Source organism: Myotis nattereri (genome assembly GCF_964212035.1).
Source record: "Myotis nattereri genome assembly, chromosome: 9".
NCBI classification, from domain to species: domain Eukaryota; kingdom Metazoa; phylum Chordata; class Mammalia; order Chiroptera; family Vespertilionidae; genus Myotis; species Myotis nattereri.
In genome coordinates this window covers 46282416-46299758 of record NC_138084.1, presented here as the reverse complement: position 1 = coordinate 46299758, position 17343 = coordinate 46282416, and the positions used below count along the sequence as shown (strand labels likewise).

Sequence of the window (17343 nt, the reverse complement as noted above, 5' to 3'; positions counted from 1 at the left end):
GAAGCTGAAAGCAGGAGCCCAGATATCAGCCCTAGCAGCTCCAGTGCTCAGAGCCCAAAGGGCCCAGGGAGCGGGAGCGAGCTGGCTGGGGTCACACAGCCCGGCTACTGGAGGATGGGGGTTCTGGCGGCCCTCCAGGCTGCACAGCTAACACTGCTGGGAAGGCTTGCTCCTGGGGAGGACAGAAGGGAAGCAGGGAGGTGGGGGAGGGTAGGAAAGGGGAAAGCTCAGCTGGGCCGGGGCCTGGGAGAACCTGGGCCACCCCTGGCTGCTGAGCGTCTGACCGAGTCCAGCCACCTCTCCTGCCTCACCCCTGCCAGCCAGGCTGACCCTGGCCTACTTATGCAGGCTCTTTTGGCCCGGCCTCTGCACAGCCTGCACCTCATGCTGACTACCCTCCCGCCCCTGCATTTGCCCCGGGGTCATTTCCACTCCATCCACTGAGTCAATACCCCTGGGGTCACTGAGCCACCAGCCCCTGAACTTTGCCCTCTCCCTGCAGTTCCAGGCATAAGCACCGAAGGCCACGGATAACCCAGAGACAGGAAAGCCAGGCCTCCCCTGCTGGACCTGCCGGGGCCGCGGCACGGCCTGTCTTCTGTGTGAGCCAGGCACTAGCAGGACAGCCCCAGCTACCCCGCGGCCCTCCCTCCTGCCTGCCCTCATCCCTCCGCCCTGCCAATCTCACCCACCCTCTGCCATCCCCACCTGCGCCCAGCGGTGCGAGCCCCTTCCAGCACTCAGGGCCTCTGTGCACACTGCTCCTGCCGCACCAGCAGGCCTGGAGGACCCGTCACCTGAGAGACGCAGCCACGTACCTCCCACCTGCCTCCGACACTGCCCCCCACCCCCCCGCCATCCCGGAACCCCTGCGACAGGCTCCTTATGTGGGACCCCATCTTCTGTACGGCTTGTCCATCTCTCTAGCCCAGCTTGCGCACCTGCAAGGCGGGGGCCCTGCCCAGCTCCTGCCTGTGCCCCAGGGCCCAGCATCGAGGGGCATATTTAGTAACTTTGCACTGAATGAACCAGCACAGGTGCTACAGGAGGAATTCCTTCACTGACGGGGAAGCAGGCTCACAGGGTGGAGGGATGCCGGGGGGGGGGGGGGGGGGGGAATCAGCTTTCCATGTCAGAGCGGCACCAGCTCTCAGGCCTCCTGAAGACAGGGCCCGCCCTCTCTCCGGCCCGGCCGCGCTCTCTCCTTCCCTCCCCTCCTGATGGCTGGGTGCTCTCAGCAGCGGCCCAGCCTCTCTCCAGCTCCTGATGGAGACGGACTTTCGTTCCCCAGTGTCGCCATAAGCTGTGGGATCCTGGACAGGCCACGTGGCCTCGCTGGCCTGCCCGGTCCTAGTCTGGAAGGAAGAGATAATGTGCCAGGGCCTCTGGGAGGATCAAATGAGACGCGCAGCACGGAAGAGCGCTTTGTACACTTTAAGGCACTGCGCCCCGGGGACGTCAGCATCAATGTCTGGGGACATCTACGAAGTTCCCAGACTCCGGCAGGACGGTTACAACAATTCAGGGTTTCAGCCGCCGATGAACTTCATGAATACAAGCAAAATGAAAAAATGTGTCATTTCAGAGGTTCCAGCAAGAGGGACACAAAGGTCTGGCCCCAGGAGCCAGATGTCCTTTAGGAGAGAACAACTCAGGAGAAGGCTCATGGCCCGGCTGGCGTGGCTCCGTGTTGAACATCGACTTGTGTACCAGGAGGTCACAGTTCAATTCCAGGCCGGGGCACATGCCCAGGTTACAGGCTCCATCCCCAGTGTGGGGCATGCAGGAGGCAGCCAATCAATGATTCTCTCTCATCATTGATGTTTCCATTTCTTTCTCCCTCTCCCTCCCTCTCTGAAATCAATAAAAATATATTTTAAAGAGAGAAGAGAGAGAAGGCTCACACAGGAAAGTGCAAAGCCATTCAGACACAGCTAGCACAGTGGGGCCCTGTGGACCGAGCGCAGGGGAACTGAGCTGGGTCAGAACCAGGGCTTGCCAGGCAGCTCAGAGAACCCAGTCCTCCAGCAGGTCAGTCAGACCTGAGTTCAAGTCCTGCCTACACCACTTAGAGCTGTGTCCTGGGGCAAGTCACTAAGCCCTCTGAGCTGCTATCAGCCCCGCCTGATTCCAGCTTCTCAAGTGGCAGGGTAAGAAGGCGGCATCAGCCACGGGCCTGCCCTACAGGAGTCTCTGTCCTCGCCGTGGAAACGTGGAGCACCCGCTCCCAGGAGGCTGCAGCCTGTCTGCTCTCCCCTGGATCTGTGGAAGTGTTCACACGGTGGACGGGGCAGAGAGGGGGCTCATCTTGCAGCAGGCCACGCTGAGCAGCTGACTCCCAGGAGCCTCCCCGGGACAGTGCAGCGCCAAAGGCAGGAAGAAACAGGAGAGAGGGCTGTAGTCCCGTTTCGTAGATGAGAACGTCCAGAAATGTGTCCAAAACCTGTGGCTCGTCGGTGTTCCCTGTCCAGACCAGCTCCACCACGGCGAAGGTTTCCTTTAAGATCACGCTGACGTCCGACCCGAGGCTGTGTACCAAGTCCTCTGTGTTTCTGAAGGCACGCCTTTCACAGCAGTCTTCAAAGTCTGCAGTAGAAGAAGGTAAAGTTTCTGCAGCCCCAACTGCAATGATGGAAAAGGAATAAATCCGCCACAGACGCTGGACATGTTTTCCTAAAGCATGGCTCCGACGGCAAATCATGCCTAAAGATTGTGTTGGAAGCTGTTCATATCTGCTACTTGGAAGACAGGATTACCTTACAAAATAAATTATTGGTCTTGGTGTTGTAAAACGGAAACCAGGCATTTAAAGCTATGAAAACACCAATACTTGGTGAAATAGTGGACGGTGACTGCCGGTCCCTTCTCGCTCTTCCCACATTTCATGTGAAGAGGGAGCGCGTATGCATGGAAGGCATGTACCACGTCCCCAGAAGATGCCGTCTTTCATTGCTACCTCACGGCCCGCACGGCCAGTTCATCGGCAGTAAACGGATCATCCAACTGTGTTTTATTACTGGAGGACGCTTCTGATAATCCTCTCTGAGAACATTTGGAAAATGTATTGAATCTCCCTATTTGCCTGTAAGTTAAAATTGTAACAGGATTGTGGATTATTCACGGCAGTTTGCTTGACAGCATCTGACTTGCAGACTCAAAAACAGTTGAATTCTTAATTATATTTCATTTATGATACAGGAAATAGACATATCAATGCATACTTAACTGTCTTAACTTTTTATCCCATAGGTGTGTTTTTTTTTAAGTTTCAAGCATCATGTGTTCATATAAAATTTAATTTGGTATCAAGGAGCCCCAAATTAAATTTTTAGATTTAGCACTTATGTGTAAAATTGACATCCCCCACCAAAGAGTTTTAACGATGACCTTGCAGAATCCGATACGTGCAATGGTAAGAACCGAAGATGAAGTAGAAGGGCCCCTTGCTGAGCTATGCACTCCTTTACCGGTCTCCTTTCAATACGGCCTTTAAAGCGGGAATTCTCAAGAAACGTTATTTTTTTGAGAATAATATTTCTAAATCGCATTCAGGAAGAGAGTATTGTAAAGAAGATGGGAAGTTCACACCAGCGCTCAAGGGAATGCTCATTGGAATTGCCAGCGAACTGCACTCACTGAAGGCCCAACATTTAAGGAAGCGTTAAGATTAGGTAAGTGAATGAGAAGCCAGGGAAGGGAAGATGGGAAGCCCAGGTGGCCAGGCTTCTGGTAAGAAGCAAAGAAACAGGAAACACCAGCGAAGGGGAGCAGCAAGGTGTAGCAAAGTATCACAGGAAAAGCCAGCCAGCCAGACAGCGCGGAGGCTGCTGGGGGAGCGGACGGGGATGCTCGGCGCTGTCAGAAGGAGCGCAAGGCAATCGGAGCAAAGTCCCCACTCAACATGCAGGTTTCCAAATTCCCCTCATGAGAACCTAAAGGACGATGTGCATAAGGGATGTTTTCTTTGCCCTCACAGAGGACATCCGTATCTATGCAAATCTTTTTTTTTTTTTTTAAATATATTTTATTGAGTTTTTACAGAGAGGAAGGGAGAGAGATAGAGAGCTAGAAACATCGATGAGAGAGAAACATCGACCAGCCGCCTCCTGCACACTCCCCAATGGGGATGTGCCCGCAACCAAGGTACATGCCCCTGACCGGAATCGAACCTGGGACCCTTCAGTCCATAGGCCGAGGCTCTATCACTGAGCCAAACCGGTTTCAGCTATGCAAATCTTTACAAATGTAATGAAGGCTCAGAGTGGCTTGGAACCAGGGCTCGATCTGCCGTGTTCGAGATGGTGAGCTCTCTGGGGCAGGCCTCGTGTCTGTCCTGCTCTTCCTAGACCTGGAAATGTCGCAGGCTTTCAAAAAACACTTGCTGAATTATTTATAAATAAGGTGTTTCTGAGAGCAATTTTTATCTAAGCATGTTTCAGTAACTTTCCTATCACCGGCCCTACATTCATCACGAGGGAATAGGGGAGTGGGGGTGGGGAGTATATGGAAATGCAACAAAACCATAATCTGAAGGGTGACACTGGTAGTTTAAGAAATTAACCAGGTATTGTTCATATATTTGAAAAACGAACCACAGAATTCTAAATTGTAAAAAGGGGGGGAAATCTTTGCTGAGGTAGGAAGGCATACTTCTGATGTTTGGGGAAGTTTTTATTTTTAAATATATTTTTATTGATTTCAGAGAGGAAGGAAGAGGGAGAGCTAGAAACATCACTGATGAGAGAGAATCAATTGGCTGCCTCCTGCACGCCCCCTTCTGGGGATCGAGCCCACAACCCAGGCATGTGCCCTTGACTGGAATCGAACCCAGGATCCTTCAGTCCACAGGCCAACGCTCTATCCACTGAGCCAAACTGGCTAGGGCGAAGTTTTTATTTTTATAAACAAAATTTGAAGCTCAAAGACCCCCCTCCCCTTAACAATATGAAGCCTCAGTTAACCAGAAATGTAGGACTACCCACTCCCTGGACTTATTTTGTTTGACTTAGCTTCCTCTCTTCCGTTTCTAGCACACAACCTGCCTGCTATATTACAGAAACAAGTTTATGGCATCCTGTCCCATAAAGTCATTTGTTCAATATTTTAATGAATAAAAAAATATTATTTTAATTTCTGGTTTTGAAAATTTCATTGTAGTTATGTTCTTAAAAGCATGTTCTTAAAGGACTAGACGTTGTGCTATTAAATAAATAGGATCTGTAAGTTCTTTGTGCAGAATGTCTTGAGGTGTTTAAATGCATGATTGGCCCATAATATCTTAACACATTTTGTTATACCATACACCATATTTTCTACTCTCATTTTATTATGAAAGCTTTTAATCAGCACACGTAAAAAAAATCTGTGGCTTGTTAGCTGGATCCCAACTTCCAGGCTCTGCTTCACACCAGGGCTTCCCGAAGCAGGGCCTGCGTTAATACTGTTACCATTTAGGGCAAACACAGCAATAAAGGCGTCAGAAAGTGGTTCCTCTGCCAGCTCTCTCTCAAGGAGAGCTCACTGTGGTCCAGCAGGTCCTTAGCCCCGCACAGCCCCTGCCCACCTCCTCTAACAAGGGAGAAGCCAGCCTCAGACTCAGAGCCATGGCACCTGCCTGGAAAGGGGTGGATTTTTCTATTGTTTTCACTTGATTTTTAAGATTCTTCCAGGACTGGAGAGTAATGCTGACTTTCCATTTACATAGACACCGTTTCCTTTAAGAAATAAGGAAAAAGGAAGTTGATTTTAAAAAACTATTGAGTTCCTAGTGGTGTAGGCGGGAACCTTAGCGTTACAGCAAGCGTCAGAGGGCAGGGTGCTGTGGAGTGAGGGCTGTGTGGCAGGGGCAAGTCAGCTGACCTCTCTGAGCCTTGGGAATCTCCTCTAAGAGGTGGGATAATGGAGCCAGCACACAGAGCGTCATGAGTCGCTAAGACCATTTGAAGAACAGCTGGAGGACTCACACTAACAGTTAACCAGACCTACCACAAAGCTCTGGTAATTGACTCAGTGTGAAACTGGCGGAGGGTAGGGAACAGAACAGAAAGCCCAGACGGAGGCCACTAGGACACAGACACCTGACGTATGACAAAGGTGACACCACAGGGCACTGGGGGAAAGATGGTCTTCTCAATGAAAGGTGCTGGGTCAAGTGGCTATCCATATGGGAAAAGCTTCCCCTTGACCCCTACCTCACACCATACACAAAACAACTCCACAGAGAGTATGAATCCAAAAGTATGAAAAATAAAACAACGAAGCTTTCTGAAGAAAGAAAAAGAGCATGTTCAGATGGCCAATAAATAAAAACATGTTTGATTTCACCAATCATCAGAAAAATAAATACACATGAAAAATGCAATGAGAGATCAGGCTTACAACCAGGGCAGCAATGAGCAGCAGCAGTTCATCCCAGACAAACTCCCTGAACCTGTCCCCTAGGCCCCTTTGTTCTGACTTCTTAGTGAACCAAAGCAGAGCAGCCTGGGCTCATTTCCCCAGCCTTCCTTGTTTCATTGTCCTCAACTTTAATAGACGTCCTCTAAGGTAAAAATAAAAAAAATGCGATAAGATACCACTACATCCCCCGCCTAGAATGGCTAAAATGGAAGACAGCACACACACACACACACACACACACACTCACTCACTCACACACTCCCAAACTGATCTACATTGGTGGTGAGAGTGTACGTTGGTACAGCCACTTTGCAAAAACGTCTGACCATATCTACCAAAGCTGAACAAACACATACTCTGTCATTCAGCGAGTCTACTCCTACGTGCATATTGAACAGAAATGCATGCACGTGTTCAACAGAATACATGTACAAGAATTTTATCACAGTATTTGTTACACCTGAAAAGGGGAAACAGCCCAACAGTGCAAGAGAAGAAAGGATACATATGCTGTTATCATGGAATATTATACAGCAAATAATAAACAAACTATTGTATGAAACTCCACAGATGAATCTCACGAGCACAATATTAAAAAAGAAGCTAAACTGTGATCCCATTTATACAAAATTGACAAGCAGGCCGAACCCAGCTCCGGTGAAGAGAAGGCAGGGGAACAGCCACCTGTGGGGGCGGCGACTAAAAGAGGATGAGAGGGCTTCTGGGTTCTGGGACCACGGCTCCTTGATCTGGGAGGTGGCCTCACGGGCATGTCACTGAGCTGCGCACCTGTGGTGTATGAACTGTTCTTTATGCTTCAATGAAACGTTTTTGAAAAGTCAGAGCAGTGGCCCTGGACAGAAAGCTTGGCTGAACCTGGAGACCCGACGTCACCAGCTCTGGCCGGACATTACACACCCGGAGGGAAGAGCCCTGGCCTGGGTCAGAGCACTGGCCTGGCCTTGGCTCACACAGGCTGTGGGACCTTCTGCAAGTCGCCTCCATCTCTCAGAACACCACAGCTTTCACCCTTGGAGCGCTCATGTCCCAGAGAGGGTCCCACAGGTGAAGGGGGTGCCCCCTCCCCTCATCCCGGAACCTGCCTCCTTCCAAGGTTTCCTCTCCCTCTGAGTGGGGGTGCCAGCCACCCAGGGACCATCCCCAGAGACACTCTCAGCCCTGAGAGGAGCTGAGCTGACAGAGTGGAGGAGAGTGGGGAGGTACACAGGGTCCCAGTCAGAGATCCTGGGGTGCGGGCACAAGAATCGGGCCTGGTCCCGAGGGGACGGAGAGCTGGGAAGGTACTGAGCAGGGCAGGGACTTGGGATGCCCCTGCTGCCACATGGAGAATGCACTAGGAAAGGAAAGACTGGAGCGGGAAGGCGGGAGGAAGGCGGTAGAGCTGGCACTGGGAAGCTCACGTGGGAGTGGTGAGCAGACGCGGTCCAGGGCTCTGTGGGCAGGAGACTTGCCCCTGCTTGTGGCCAGCCCTTGTGGGAATGAAAGGGAGAAGGAAGCAAGGCCTGCCTCCTCTGGACCGCAATTCCCCACCCCCACAGCGGTGCCCGCCGTCCAGCACGGGACCAGCAGAGTGGGTACCATTCAGTAACAGTGGGGGAGCTGGTGATGCCCCACACCAATGCCTGGCAATCCACTCCACTCCACTGCACCCCACTCCAGGGCACAGGACCCCCTCTCTTTGCCACATGACAAGGGAAGGGCTGAGTAGCTGTGTCTTATGATTCAGGGGGCACGTCTTCACTGACACCCATTCTAGGCTGGCCCCGAGCCGACAAGGGGTCAGGTCCTTAAGGGTCAAGTCCCAGGAGGGGAGGAGCCCAGCGTGACAGACACGGACCAGTGGTCAGTGCTCCGAGGAGGAAGGCATGTGGCAGGCAGGTTAGCGCGGCGGGGAGAGGGGGTGGTCTTGAAGATGGAACCTGAGCGGGCTTGAAGGCTGCACCAGGGTCCCAGGGGGAGCAGGCAGGGGACACAATGGACGGAGGGGAGGAGGCAGAGCCCTGAGTAACAGCCGGGAAGGCGAGGTGCCAGGGGTAGGGGCAGGGAGAGGGCAGAGCCCCGGAGTTCGGTGACTTCCTGGTTATCTGGGTGTTTGTGTTTTTGTCAATGTACTCATTCTCTTTGATCCCACCCTCCTCTTGTCCCACAAGCCACCATTTCAATAATGAGCTTAATGTGTACCTCTTCTAGGTGGGGTACATTTTGGCCTCCCAGGACCCCACTCACTGTGTACGGAGGGAGGGATGACAGGGTTGGGGAGGAGAATGTGGAGGGAGAGCGGGGCTGGGGTCACCGGGTTCCAGGTTCCGGGTTCCAGATTCCGGGTTCCAGGCGCTGGGCTCCAGGCTCCGCCAGCAGAGCTAGGGGCCATGCCCAGTGAGTCAGTCCAGCCTACGCGGAGCAGGCTGGCACCAGGGCTGGGAAATCCTGTCTTTCTTCTACCTCCCCTCCCCTTATCGCTTCTGTCTGCGTCCAATCCGTTCTCCACCCAGCTGCAGTCAACTTTCTCGCACAGATACGGCCAGCAGCTCCCCTGCTGGGAGACGCAAAGGGCCTGGAGGGCGGGCCAGGGGTTGGGGGTGCAGGGTCCCTCACTGGTGCTGGGGGCAGTGGTCCTGAGGCACTGGTGTCGCCCTGGCAGCGCTTGGAGGGAAAACCCAGCCTCCAGCTCCGCTTGCTGTGTGGCCAGGCTGAGTCGCCAGGCTTCGGCCCCACAGCTGTTCTTCATTGGGATTCGGGTCCCACCCCAGCGTGTTGGGGAGGCGGGGTAAGCGGGGGAGTACCTGAGGGACAGACCTCCACAAGCACGCTCCAGTGAAGGCAGGACAAAGCGGGGAACTTGGCCGTGTTCCTGGAGGCTGGGGCTTCCCGGCTCAGGGGACGGCTAAGGCTCAGCCCCACAGGGTGGGGTGAGCAGCCCGTCTGGCTGGTGTGGGCACTGAAAGTCCCCACACCTGGGTGTCACAGAAACCCAGGGCAGCGATCGCCTGCCGCAGGGCGCCCAGCCCACCACCACATCCTGTGGAGACTGTGCCAAGGGAGGGGCAGGGGCAGCTGAGTGCCTCCCGTGGGGGCTTTTCTCAGTCTCAGGGCAGTGGGAGGAGCACGGAGCTTTCCACAGGGAAAGCAACCCCACACAATGAGACTTGATCAGGTCACAGAAGCCGTCTCCGCTCCATTGTGCTGTGTGACTCCAGGCAGCCTCCTACCCTCTCTGGCCGGTAGGTTCTCACCATGGAACTGTGAGAAAGGGAACACGTCCAGCTCTTTCCCCATCTGCAGGGGTTGTCACCAGGACAGCCTCTTTTCCTGCTTCCCGCATGGGCAGTCTCTGCCCCTGGCACCACCTGCCTCTAAGTCTCAAGGTTGGAAATCTAGCGAAAGGGTGCCCGTTTCTCAGGCTGGGAAACTGAGGCTTGATTCCTAGGCCAAGCCGCTGCACAACCTCAGAAAGGAGCTGTGCTGTTCTCATGGCACAGATGAGATCCAGCATCTCAGAGAGGGAAAAGGTGCACCAAGGCCGAGCCAGGAGCCAATCTCATGTCAGACCCCTGCTCTGCCAGGCCCGCCACTCACGCAGACAGTCGTGCACTAGCCAGCCCCTGGGAGTCCCGCTCCTTCACTCACGCCTGCTCTGGGGCAGTGAGGAGTCAGACAGGGCTCTGCCCGGAGGCCCGCCTGGTAGAGGAGAGCGATCTGCCCTCAGAGGGGAGCGATTCATTCAAATGGGGCAGGGGAGGCTGCACGGAGGAGATGGCATCTAAGCGGGATCTCAAAGGGTGGACTGCGATTTCAGGAGATGAATGGAACATTCCGGGAGGAAGAAACCACTTCCGCAAGGCTGGGGGGCAGGGGGCAGGGGGGAGAGAGAAGGAAGAGGGGGCTACCCCAGAAACACTGCCACCGCCGGGTTACGGCAGCCTGAGAGCCAGGCTAAGGACTGGGGGCTGTGCGGGAGTGTTTGCTGTGCTACTGGACGGTCCTCAGGAAGGTGGGATGGAGAGGAGGCCAGGACGCAGGCCCAGAGACCTGGCTGTGAAAATGGCCCCTGAGAGAGAGGCAGGGCTCCATGCGGCATGGCCTCGGTCGTGGGAGGTAATGCAGACCCACACGGCAGGATCTGCTGCTTGCAGGCCAGGGGCTCTCTGCAAGTTGGGCTGGAGGTTCTTCCTCGGCGGCCCCAGGAGGCTCGTCACCGGCCAGGATGGCAACCACGTCTCCGTGCAGGGGTGTGCTGGCCGAGCTCCCAGGCGCTGGCCCTGCTCGGCGCCACGTCCCCCTCCTGCCCGGGGTGGCCTTCCTGCCAATGCCGCCTCTCCCCGTGCCCAGGCAGCGCAGAGCTTCAGAATGGCCCACCCACATCCTCACCCCCCAGAGGGGGGCACAGGCCCCGGGTGAGGCACAACTGTAACCGCGTGCCTCAGACCTCTCATCTGTAAAATGAAGGTCTTCCCTCGGCTTGCCCAGCCTGCCCCCCCGCCCCCCCGCCTTGCTCCCTCACACACCTCTGCCCGGGCAGAACTTAGCTTCCATCAGCCTCCGATCTACAAAATGGGGCTCCCGGCCGGCCGGCCGGCCGGCCAAGCCTCACAGGGTGATCTCCCCTGTCCAGCACTGGGCTTATAGAATGAATGGATGAAATGAGCTGCGCTCATTAAAGGCCTAACTGTCACATGCGAGGCTGGGTCTGGTCACTGGAGCCGCCCATGGAGACATGCCTCTCGTCCGAATACCCCTGAGCTCTGGCTACCACAGTCGCAGGCTGGGCTCTGGGGCCGGAGGTGCAGCAGGCCCAGGCCCTGCCCACAGCAGCTCCCAGGCTGGGGGGAGACAGACACGGAGCGTGACCTCGTGGGGAAGCAGCCAGCACTGCGGGTCCCTGCGGAAGGAGCCTGCAATGACACTGCGGTGGGGTCCTGTGGCAGGTACAATAAGGGCCCCCAAAGTTATAAACATCCTAACCCCGGAACAGCGAATGTTACCTTATATGGCCAAAGGGGCCTTGCAGATGTCATGAAGGATTCTGAGATGAGCAGCTAATCCCGGATTACCCAGGGGGGCCCTCAATGTAGTCACACGTGTTCTTATCAGAAGGAGGCACAGGGAGATTGGACTCCACAAGAGGGAAGTAGAGGAGTCGGGGGATGAGGTCTCGGGGCTGCCGGCAGCCACCAGAAGCCGGGAGAGGCACAGAGCAGCTCTGCCCGGAGCCTCCAGGAGGAACAGCCTGACGACACCTTGATTTTAGCCCCGTAAGACCCATTTCGGACTGCTGATCCCCAGGACTGTAAGAGGATGCGCGTGCATTGTTTAAAACCCCTCAGTCTGTGTTGATTTGTCAGAGCAGCAACGGAGAACGCCACTGTCCATGAGGAAGGGTGGGTGGGAGCACGGCCTCACTCCTCCCTCCTGCTCAAGGAAGTGGGTGAGCGAGTGAGGATGAAGTTATTACACCTGGAACTGCTCCAGTGTAAAACAAAGTCACCCCAAAGTTCAGTATCTGAGTTGCTATTATTAGTAACAAACTGGTTGGGTCCCACTCACCTGACTGGCAGAAGTTACACAGCGGGCGGGGCGCGGGGGTGGCGACTGGGGCAGCGGCAGGCAGAGCAGGCCTCTGCCTGTTGCCCTCAGGCCTCAAGGTCCTGTGGCCATTACTGGGCACACCCTGACGCCGGACAGGGGTGGCCACCAGGTACCAATGCTGGGATTTGTCTGCTCTGGCCACCAGCCCCTCTTCCCACAACTGACCATAGGCCGTGTCCACAGGCCACCGCAGCCTCAGCCACGGGCACCCTGACACCCCTTGCCCTGGGAAAGCTAACCCTAGAAACACATCCCTGAGCAATTAGAATGGGAAGCAGTAACTCGGGTCACTGCAAATGCTCGCCTTCTACATCTTCCCCAGCCCAAGCCTGAGGCTGGCTCCTTAAAACCTCCTAGAACCCCAAAGGGACGTCGCCCTTCTGCCTTTAGGGAGCAGGAAAGGCAAGGCCTGAGGCCAAAGGGAAGTTGGCTGCTTGGCCAGAACCGAAGCAAGACAAGCCCAGGTGTCACATTGAAAGGACAAAGCAGAAACATACTCCCCTCCCTCTCCCCTATCTTGAACTCGGGGCTCTCTCTTGCATCCAGTAATGGAGGCGGGGGGGGGGGGGCAAGCGAGCTTGTATAAAAGACTCTCAGCTTTTGCATCGGACTGGCTGTCTCCCTGGTGTGGTCTTTTGGGGATCTTGAAATCTGTGCATAACATTCAAGCCAGAAAGGAGAAGCGGGGGGAGGGGGAGCGGGGGGGGGGGGGGCAAGGAGAGGCTGGAAGGACCACCGCCAGCCAGGGCATGTTTTGAGCAGGAAAGGTGAGGCATGGAGAAAGGAAGAGATCTGGGGGTTGGGGGGCGCGTGCTCTTAAAGGTGCTCACAACACTTGAGGAGATGGGGGCACGAAAGGCAAGGGGCCAGGTGAGAAGACCAGCTATAGACAGACAGACAGACTGACTTCCACAACTGCCCAGGCCCCAGACAGCAGGGGAGCAGAAGGGGGCTGGGAGGTTTGCAGACCTGCCCTCTGCGCCGGGGGAGCCAAGCCGGCTGCTGAGCTTCATGTTGACACTTCGGGGTCAGGAGCTTTAGGGAAGCGCAGGCAGATAGAGAGACCATCCACTTGAGGGGTCTCAGGGGGTCACACCCACTGACACCAAGAGGGGCTTCCACTTCAATGGGGGACCCCATTTCCTTTCACCCTTCTTCTCCCAAATGGGGCCCCTCCTCCTCTGCACCGCCCCACCTCCCGGGAAGAAGAGGCTGTGTGATGCTGGTGGTTACTTCCGATTAATTACAATGGCTACCAAACACCATGTCCTGGTAAAGCACTTCAGGGACACTTTTTTAAAGGATATTTTTTCCATTGATTTTTCAGAGTGGAAGGCGGGGGGTGGGCGGGTAGAGAAAAACCTGAGAGAGACACATCGACTGGCTGCCTCCTACACACACCCCAACCAGGGCCAGGGATCAGACTTGCAACTGAGGTATGTGCCTTTGACAAGAATCAAACCCACAACCCTTCGGTCCATGAGCCGATGCTCTAACCACTAAGCAAATCAGCCAGGGCTTCAGTGACACTTTTTTAAATATGTGTTTTTATTGACTTTCAGAGAGGAAGGGAGAGGGAGAAAGAGATAGAAGCATCAGTGAGGAGATAGAATCATTGGTCAGCTGCCTTCTGCACACCCCACACTGGGGATCAAGCCAGCAGCCCAGGCACATGTCCTGACTGTAAATTGAACTGTCGACGCTCAACCACTGAGCCATGCAGGCGGGGCCCTAGTGACACTTTTAAACTTAATCGCCATTCCCTGAACCCCTGCAACTATGCAGCATTTATTCCCATTTGGCACATGAAGAAGCTGAGACCCACAGGGAAGTTCCCTGCCTCCAGGTCATGCCCGGAGCCAGTTTCCACAAGGAGTAACTTAGGCACAGGTAGGAGGGGTCACGCAGAGGGGCTTCCCTGTGCCCTCTGGGACCAGAGTGTCTGGGCTGTCCTGACAGCCCGCGGGAAAAGCAGAGGCAGAAGCAGCCAGAGCAGCACTGGTCTGGGAGCAGTGTCCGGATGTCACCCCCAAAAGCCCACAGGCCTCTCACAACCACAGTGTCCAACCCCTACCTTGTCAATATCTCCCAGGCCTACCCCATCTCAGACAGGGCTCCCCCACCCACCCTTCCCCAAGCTGGGGACAGGTGCAGTCCCTGAGCGACCCCCATTCACCCCACCCCTGTTCCGGAACCCGTAGCAGGTGCCCACCAGTGGGGAAGTGGGGGGTGGGGAGTGAGGGAGCTCTGTCCTCCGTAGCGACCCACCCACCACAGCAGCTAAAGGTGACCTTTCTCAGACACACATCTGACTGCTAATGCCCTCCCCGCAGACTGCCATTCAGTTTCACACCTCCAGGCCCTTACCCATCTGCCCCCCGGGCCTGCAGTGTCCTGCCCTCTCTTCTGCTTGGTGAACTTTGCATCCCTGGAGACCCCACACCCAGGTATCTAAAGGGAAATCTCCCCCAGCACCCAGGCAGGGGCTGGCTTCCCACCTTGGCTCCCAGCAAGGATGGAACTCTGGGCAAGGGCTTATCTGTGGCCCCATCTGACTCACTAGTCAGTGGAGCTGCTCCTCAGGGCATAACCCTGCCTGAGCACCTTTGTCCTGGCACCCAGCTCTGGCCTGAAGCAGCAGCTGGGTCCACCCTACTCCGCCCAGTCCCTCTGCCAGGGACAGCAGCCAGGCCTCCACCCCCACCCCAGGACTTTGGGGACTGGAGCAAGTACCAGGCCCAAGGACCCTGGGGGCGGGGGGTGGGGGGTGTTCATCTTTGCAGCTGAACACAGTGGTTCCCCCGGGAGGCCTCACTCTCCAAGCCAGTCTGAACCCCACCCTCCAACCCCGCCTCGCAGGAAGTCCACTCAGATGTCTCCATCCCCAGGATCCCAGGAGGAGTTGCCCCGGGCACTTCTCTCTCCACCGCGGCAGGTGCAGGGAGAAGAAGATTCTGGCTTGAGAGCCAGGCGACCCTGGTTCAAATTCTGGCTCAACACCCCTGAGAGCGGCTCACTTCACACCCCAGGGTGCCCTCTCTCCCCATTCCTGTGGGTTGAGGTGTGTGTGTGGAGGGGGAGGGGAGATCCCTCCACAGGAAGGAAGCCTGGAGAGAACTTGGCACCTGCTAACAATCTATCCTTCTTCATCTCTGGACCCAGGCGGGTCTCCTCAGACCCCCAAATCTGAAGGGCCCAGGCAGGATCAGAGAAGCCCACGATCCACTCTCTCCCGGCCCTCCCCGCCCCTCCCCCGCCCCTCACACCACACCCAAACCCCGCAGCCGGGGGGAGGGGTGGGGGGGGGGGGAGGCCCCAGCTCCACAAGCGGAGGAGGGTCAGGAGGAGAAGCTACTCTGCCCCCCTTCCTTTCCCAAGCTCCCAGGACGGGGGACGGGGGACGGGAGGGAGGGCGGGCACCCCGGAGGGTTGTGGCATGGATGGGTGGAAGGCTGAAAGGAAAATCGTGAGGAAGGGATGGTCAAGCCCCCGGTTCAACCCCAGAGCGTCAGAACTAGGAAACTTGCTCCGGAACTCCGGGGGGTGGGGGTGGGGGTGGGGGTGGGGCCCTAGCTGCGGGGTGGAGGCTTGGGTGGGGACGAACCCTGGGGGCCCCGTCGGATCCTCCCAGCTGCGGTCCTCCGGGCTGGAAGCCAGCGCTCACCCCCTTTCTCCGCGGAGAGGAACGTGCACACACCCACCGACCGGGGCTCGCAGGGCACGCACTGGCCGGCACTGCACCCGCACACACACCCGAATGGAGCACACGCACCCGAAGCACACGCACCCGAGGCACACACAGGAACACGCGCGCGCTCGCACACGCCTCCCTCTGCGCAGCGCCTCCTACCTGCAGCGCCGCCACCGGCCGAGCCGGACTCCGGGATGCGGGCGCCGGAGCGGAGGCTCGACGGGCCCGGGCAGTAGGCTTCGGTTCCGGCCGGGGATCAGGTGGGGCTGGCAAACGCCGGGGCTGGAGCTGGGACTCCCTGCCTGCGGCCCACCCCGCCCCGCCCCCCGGCCTCCGCCCATCGGGGGACAGAGGCGTGGTCTCTAAAGGGGCGGGAGGACCCTGCCTGCTGCGCATGCGAACTGGCGCCGCGCTGTGGGGCGAACCCGCTGGGAGGAGGCTGCAGAGCTCCCGCTGGGAAATAGGAAGGGGTGTGGGGGACCGTGCGGCTCAGCCTAACCCCTCTGGGCTCGATCGGGCCCGTTCTCTCGTCCTCCCTTCCAGCCTCGCTCTGTCTGCGGTGGAATATCGTCGGGAGCCTCCCGGGGCCGAGCTCAGGTCGGCAGGTGGCCGAGGATTCCGTGCCAGCCCCGCAGAAGGCACCCAGGCCGCCGAGCGCTGGGCACGCATCTGGCATCTCGTACAGTGAGCCCCGCAAGGACCACGGCAGGGGGCTGGGACAGAAAGACTCGAAGAGGCGAGCGCCCATCTCCGTGTCCATCTCCATCCCCAAGGCTGGGGTGGAGGAGGGCTTACCCAGACCCCTGGAGGCGCTCAGAGGGACTTGTCTGATAGGGAAACTGGTTCCAGGCCCGCACGCACGGAGTATCTTCGGTCCTGTGATACGACGGCGACAGGAGGGTCTTGTTTCAGGAATAAGGCTGAAAAGGTTTCTGAGTGGCCCGTTCTGGCACACAGCAGGGGCTCACAGGGCAGACAGCTAGGATCTGCTCACCCGAGGCAGATGGAGACACTCAGGCCCACTCATCTCCCCCTCATGCTCCCAGTCTGGGCTCATGATGTCATCCGCCTCCCAGTCACTCAGAGTAAGGGGCCTCTCCTCCACCTCGCAGCCTCTGTCCGGGCTTCCCAGGCGTTTCTCCTGCTGTGGCTCCAGCCCCTCAGGAGCCTCCGGTTCAGCCGGGGGAGCTCAGATACGCAGCCATGGCCACCACCCTCGGCAGTGCTCCAAGGCTGTGCCCTGTCTGACTCCCCACCATATTTCACGGCCTGTGCCTGGGCGGCCACCTCCCGGAGCTGCTCTCAAGCACTGGGGTCCCCCACCCTCCGACCTTGCCGATGGGCCTGCCCCTGTCTGAAGGCTGTTCTTTCCCTCTCCACACACACACGTCCTGGTATCAGGCCTCAGCTCTCATGCCAGCTTTCCCCCTCCAGCCCCACCACACCTTCAGCCTTCCCACCTGGCCGCCGTGTCTCTCCCCGGGCCCTACACTCCTGCTGCCTCGGGAGCTGGTGGCAGTCCCGGGAGGGCCAGGCTGAAGTTCGTTCTGGGGGAGACGGTGCTTGGAGACGCCAGGCAGCTCTGGGCTCCAGCCTCACTCTGCCAGTGACTGGCTGTGTAATCCTGGCAAGTCCTCTTCCTTTCC

The 17343-nt window shown here is 57.0% G+C and overlaps 1 protein-coding gene across 1 annotated transcript in view; it reads right to left on the bottom strand.

The window, feature by feature from the left end:
* CAPN5 (calpain 5) overlaps positions 1–16023 on the bottom strand; it is a 54620-nt gene extending 38597 nt beyond the window's left edge. Inside the window, exon 1 of the mRNA XM_081099631.1 lies at positions 15857–16023. The gene's annotated coding sequence lies outside the window, so the exon portion shown is untranslated. The remainder of the gene's footprint in view (positions 1–15856) is intronic.
* Between the last annotated feature and the right edge of the window lie 1320 nt (positions 16024–17343).